Source organism: Syngnathoides biaculeatus, chromosome 11, assembly GCF_019802595.1.
Source record: "Syngnathoides biaculeatus isolate LvHL_M chromosome 11, ASM1980259v1, whole genome shotgun sequence".
NCBI lineage: Eukaryota > Metazoa > Chordata > Actinopteri > Syngnathiformes > Syngnathidae > Syngnathoides > Syngnathoides biaculeatus.
The window spans coordinates 9,046,536-9,052,773 of NC_084650.1; the positions used below are offsets into that span (position 1 = coordinate 9,046,536).

Sequence of the window (6,238 nt, forward strand, 5' to 3'; positions counted from 1 at the left end):
CGTATCTCTCCCTCCACCAGGACGAAGCCCAGGAAGGAAACGGATGCTCGGTGGAACTCACACTTTTCTATATTTATGAACAGCTGGTTCTCAACAGACGCCGGAGCACCTCTCTCACCATTTGCATGTGCTCCTATCCTGCCAGAGGCATGCTTCAGGTCTGCTTAAAAGATAAGAATGTCATCAAGGTATACGAATACAGTTTTGTTCAGGAACTCGCGAAGCACGTCATTAATGAAGTTTTGAAAGACGGCCGGGGCATTGGTCAGTCCGAAGGGCATCACGAGATACTCGTGATGCCCCGTGGGAGTTTTGAAAGCCGTCTTCCATTCGTCGCCTTCCCGAATCCACACCAGATGATACGCGCTGCGCAAGTCCAGTTTGGTGAAGATCCGGGCTCCTTGGAGGAGTTCAAAAGCCTTAGCGATCAGGGGCAAGGGGTACCTGTTCTTGACCATGATGTCATTCAGTCCTCTGTAGTCGATGCAGGGTCGCAAAGTGGAATCCTTCTTCTTTATGAAAAAAAACCCTGCACCGGCTGGTGAGGACGACGGGCGAATGAGTCTGGTTGCCAGGGAATTCTCGACGTACTCCCTCATTGCCTGGTGCCTGGTGCCATGACTGCAACAATGAGTGGCAACGTGGTGAAAGCGATGAGGCCGGCAGCGGCAGCGTCCTCTTCCTTGTCCCCTCTAACCCTTCCTCTCAGTTTGCCCTTCTTGATCCTGACGCTTTCCTCATTTTCTATCTCAGCGCTGGAGTCTCGTTCCCCAGAATCACGGCCCTTAAGGCCCGAGTGCCTGGGGCAGTAGGACTTGAACTTGACTTGACTGGGTGATGATCGTCATCTCCAGCTCGGAGTGGAGGCCACAAGTCACATGGAAGGCAATGCGGCAGTTTTTGGCGGAGCACTGGATGTAGGCTCCCTTCTTTTCTTTACACAGGCAGCAGTTGAGCGCTCCTCCCCGTTGGTGGGAATGTGCGACATGATGATGGGCTCCATCTTCTCCGGGTTCTCATTGCTCACCTCTGGGATCCACAGGGCACAGCTGACATGGACCCAGATGGTTCCACTGCGGGTGGGCTTCATAGCATCGCCCTTCTTTGGGCACAAGTGGCACTTTGGCAGGATACCCAGGGCGCATATCCGAAACAACCAGCTGCCCTTTGGGAGTTTTTGTAGGGTGTAACATGCCTGGTGGAAGCAGATGTGCACTTGTGGCACAGCACCATCTCGTTGTCGTCCTTGCCATCGGGGAACTGGCACATCGCACACCACATCCTTGATATGTGATGGCCAGGCCCTCCTGTGTTTCGGCACCGTGTGTCATGTTGTTATGACAACGCCGCTCAAACTCTTCCAAGGTGTGCTCCATGGTGAATTCATCCAGCGGCGGAAGGGCCAACCTTGCAAACTCCTCGTTGACGACCTGCAGGCAGGTGACGTCTTCCTCGGTGAGGTCGTAGTGACACATGCCCTCCCCCAAAATCCTGATGTCCACATAACCGAGGGCCAGGGTGGCCGATCTGTGGATCAGCTTCTTGGGCATGACGAACATGACATCCTTGCTTTTGTCAGTTACTGCCCGGGCCACGGGCTCCGGGATGGAATGCGGGCTAACGGGCACCTGGACACCCTTTTTCCCACTTCTGCCTCTATGGATCAGCCACGACGTAGTAATCCTCCACGTAGAGCTGGTACGAGTCGTGCACCTTCATGATGGTGATCAGGTCCATCTGAAGACCTCAGATGGTTTCTGTCTGCATCCTCTCCTGGCCTGGGATGAAGCCTGGGACCAGCATGTGGAATTGCTGCCATTGTCATACTCGTCGCTGCTGTAGACTTCTTTTCGTGGCAGGGCGTTTGAGGAGTACCAGTTTCACCACACTTGTTGATCTGTCATTGGTTGTCCATGGTGAAACATCATCTTCACATACGAGTACCAGGCGTTGGCGTCCATTGGAGAGGTGGGATTGTCCTTGTTCCATGATGATTCATGTCCATAGATCCAGTGATGAACTTTCCCAGACTGGCCAGTGAGGAGGAGCCATGCTCCGATCAGCACCAAGGCCACCAGGCCCAATAGTGGCTCTCCTTTACCTAACATGCTCAAGCATGGAACAGTTGAATTCTTCACTGGTTTGAGACCAGGGCAGCCTATTCCTACCCCACCCTTTGTAGCCGGACTTCCACCGCTACTCGTCGTTGAATTAAGAGGGAGCCACAGGCTCTCAGTGGGACAGGTGTATCCACGTGGGACATTCCGCTATCTTTATCACCGTGGGAGTGGTCATCTGGTAGGGACCTTCACTCACCAATGGACACCAACAGCACCTGTGAAGAAGGTACAGCAGGTGGGAGATCATTTGCTTTTTTAACTTTTATTTTGCACCATCTCTTTCATCCAATCAGCTAAAGTATTTCCTTCTTCTGACTTCTGAAATGGCTGCTCTACCATGGGCAGTCTAAATGTTCTACCATATACAATTTTAAATGGGGACAATCCTTTATCTCTAGAGGTTATTCTCATATACAATTTTACTAAATTCTGTTCCAAGTTCTCCCTGTATGTTCCATAGTTTTCCTAAATCGAGACTTCACTGCCTCGGACCTCCCATTGCTTTGTTCCACTAATCCTGCATAATGATTTTTCAAAGTTATCTCTATATATATAGATTTGCGGCTACTTTACTGATTATTTCATTAACAAAATGTGGCCCATTGTCGCTGTACAATTTTTCTGGGATGCCATGAGAAGACACAAGAACCTTGCCACAGTAATAGCATCAGCACTTGTACATGGAAAAATCTTCACCCATTTAGATAAGGTGAAGATCAATACTAAACAACATTTGTAATGCTGGACTTTGTTCAACTCAAAATGAATGTGTAAAAACGGGAAAGGATGACTAGCTTGGGGAAACTGCCATCTCTTAGGTCTGCAGTTTCCTTAAGTATTGTGTTTGCAGCAAACAAGACATGATCTACAAAAAACTTTCAAGTCAGATTTGAATCCAAACGTGCGAAAATGTCTGTGTATAATACTGTAGCTACCATTACCGTCCCTCCTGTTGAGACATGGAAAGGCCATGACGCAAAATTGCCACTGTTTTAACCAGTTTTTATTTTTTGGTAATACAGGTTTTCCACTGATTATCTATCTAATTCAATTCACCAAAGGGTCGCTGGAGGCACATTCTGGCTGAAGCTGGGATGCAGCCTGGGATGAAGCCTCAGTGCACATGTACACAATTTAAAAGAGAAAAATTTAAAAAGGTTCTTGTAAAAGCTCATGTAAACAGGTTGCTTGCAAAACTGCTAATAAAAGGCTTTCAAAGTCACGTGGGGGCCGCAAAACATCATCTTGAGGGCTGCAGGCCCACGGACCTCCAGTTTGAGAACCTTGATGTATATCATCTTCTAATTCAGTTTTTTCTATAAGCCATCACTGGGTTTCACTTTGAGGAACATGTATTGTATGTCATTTAGAAGTGTTAAATCAATAGGAGGGTTGGGGGCTTGTGATTCTGTCAATATATGTGAACCATATTTTCCTGTTGCTCCCTCCTTGGCGGTTTTATCAGCGAATGTGTTTCCCATGGAGACAGCATTTTTTTTTCTTACGGCTCTGTTTCTGCCTCTCACTTTCTTTAGCCTGTTTTAACCTGTTGTAGCTGTTGTTTCTTAAATAATAATAAATGCCCTCCTTAAAGGTGGAGTAACCTTAAAACCTCCTTGTCGCAAAGTAGTCTTAAACGTCCTTGTGGCGGAGTGGCCTTAAACCTTCTTCTGGAGGAGTAGCTTTAAAACCTCCTTCTGGCGGAGTAGCCTTGAAACCTCCTTCTGGGGGTGTAGCCTTAAACCTCCTTCTGCTGGAGTAGCCTTGAAACCTCCTTGTCGCGGAGTAGTCTTAAACCTCCTTGTGGCGGAGTGGCCTTAAACCTTCTTCTGGCGGAGTAGCCTTAAAACCTCCTTCTGGCAGAGTAGCCTTGAAACCTCCTTCTGGGGGTGTAACATTAAACCTCCTTCTGGTGGAGTAGCCTTGAAATATCCTTCTGGCAGAGTAGCCTGAAACCTCCTTCTGGCGGAATAGCCTTGAAACCTCCTGCTGGGGGAGTAGCTTAAACCTCCTTCTGGCAGAGTAGCCTTAAACTTCCTTCTGACCAAAATCTTCTTCAACTAAACCATAACAAAACTGAGACCATTGGTTTTGGCAATAAATGAAAAGAGAATTGCTGTAAGTAAACACTTGGACTCTCTATCTTTAAAAACCACAGACCAAGTCCGAAACGTTGTTGTTCTTACTGATTCTGACCTGACTTTCAAGTCATATCAAATCAATCACAAAACCATCTGAAGAAAATATTTAGAGTGAAGGCTTGTATGTGTCAAGTAGACCAGAAAAAGCTCATCCATGCTATTATCTCAAGTAGACTTGGCTGCTGGAATGGTCTTCTGACTGGACTATCCAAAAACAGTATTAAAAAGCTGCATTTCATTCAGAATGCTGAAGCTCGTGTTCTGACCAGAACAAAGAGGTCAGAGAATATAACTCAAATTTTTATGTCTTTACACTGGCTCCATGTCAGCTTTAGAATATATTTTACAGTTCCACTTCTGGTCTATAAATCACTAAATGGTTTAGGTCCTGAATACATGAAAGAAATGCTTACGGAATACAAACCCAGTAGAGCTGTGAGATCGATGGAATACAAACCCAGGAGAGCCGTGAGAGCGACTGACACAGATCAAATAGTGCTGTGCAGAGTCCAAAGCAAACATGGTGAAGCAGCATTTAGCTCGAATGCTGCACACAAATGGAATAAGTTTCCAACAGAAGTGAGGTCAGCCCCAAGTGTGAATGTTTTAAATCCAAAAGGAAAAGTCTTCTTCCCGCATTTCCGTACTTCCACTACGGGACAAGCCGAAAGGAAAAGAAGAAGAATCATATTTCTTGCACTGTATGTGGTTTTAATTATACTTTTAAAAATATATATATATATTGTTGGATGTTTTGGCCATACTTTGGCGATGAGCAGCTGTCAGATGGCCTTTTTAAGTTCAGAATGTGTGCGCTGTTCTAATGCCACAGCATTGACAGCTGTAAACATGCTATCAAATTCACTCCTCTTTTCCTTGATGTTAAAGTTGGAGTACAGCATGCCAAAGAGGATTTTCTTGTGTGCCTCAACTTCACTGATCAGCGTCTCAACTTCATATTTGGAAAAATTATTTTTCTTCACTGCCTTGCTAATTTTATGTTTTTACTGGTCATCATGCAAAGATTAGATTCTCAGGTTAAATGTCCATTTAAATAAGGTTTGCATATTTAAATATATACTGGATTGGTTGTGGCCCGGTTAACAACATCCGCCCACCGTTAACTTCCAGGGTGCCAGTGGATATTCAGCTACTGTGGGTCAAGGATGAAGAAGAGATGGAAAGTGGGTTTTCTGGCTGAAAGAGAAGAGGAAAGCCAAGAGCCTTCAACTGAGTGTGGAGACTTTGAATGTTGGGATTATGACAGAAAAAGCTCGGCAATTGGTTGACATAATGATTCGGAGAATGGTTGTTATTGTGCATCAATGAGAGCTGGAGGATAGGCAATAAAGCGAGAACTTTAAGTGCAAAGTTTAAATTATTTTACCTTGTTGTAGATGGTAAGATAAATGGAGTTGGTTTATTTTAAAGGAAGAGTAAGATAACAAGCTCTTGGGGATGAAATGAGTATCAGATCAAGTGATGAGGCCAAAGCTTGTACAGTGCTATCTCTATTTATGAAATTATTGCATTCCGGAAGTCGTTTCATCATGTAAAAAGCCTAACCTGTTCCAAGCCCCCTGAAATAATAAATTCCAGAGACGCTGAACTCAAAACAAACATTTACATTAACTTTCAATGTTTTGTGAAGTAGAGTTCAGTAGTTTGCTTTTGACAGCTTTTAATATTCTTGCGGAAATGTGCAAGCCAAACATCATCGCAGTGACCGATAGCCAGAGTGGTTGACACATTTTCCAGGTCATTCTTTTGAATAAATTCAGAAATGTCATGGAATTTTGTCAACACTACTTTTATTGTGCCTGACTCCTCTATGCCACAAACTACTCCTGCATTGCCTATTGCATCGCCCCCAGCTCCTTTAGCTTCTCTGTCAAAATATCCTCGTGGTTTTCCTGAACCAACTCGTTGATGTCCTCGGCCTTTCCCAGCGAAACAATTTCCTCAACTTCAGGTTCA

The 6,238-nt window shown here is 45.2% G+C and overlaps 1 pseudogene; it reads right to left on the reverse strand.

Annotated features, from left to right (window-relative positions):
- Positions 1 to 595: 595 nt before the first annotated feature.
- Positions 596 to 2,108, reverse strand: LOC133508995 (protein Jade-1-like; annotated as a pseudogene).
- Positions 2,109 to 6,238: the final 4,130 nt, after the last annotated feature.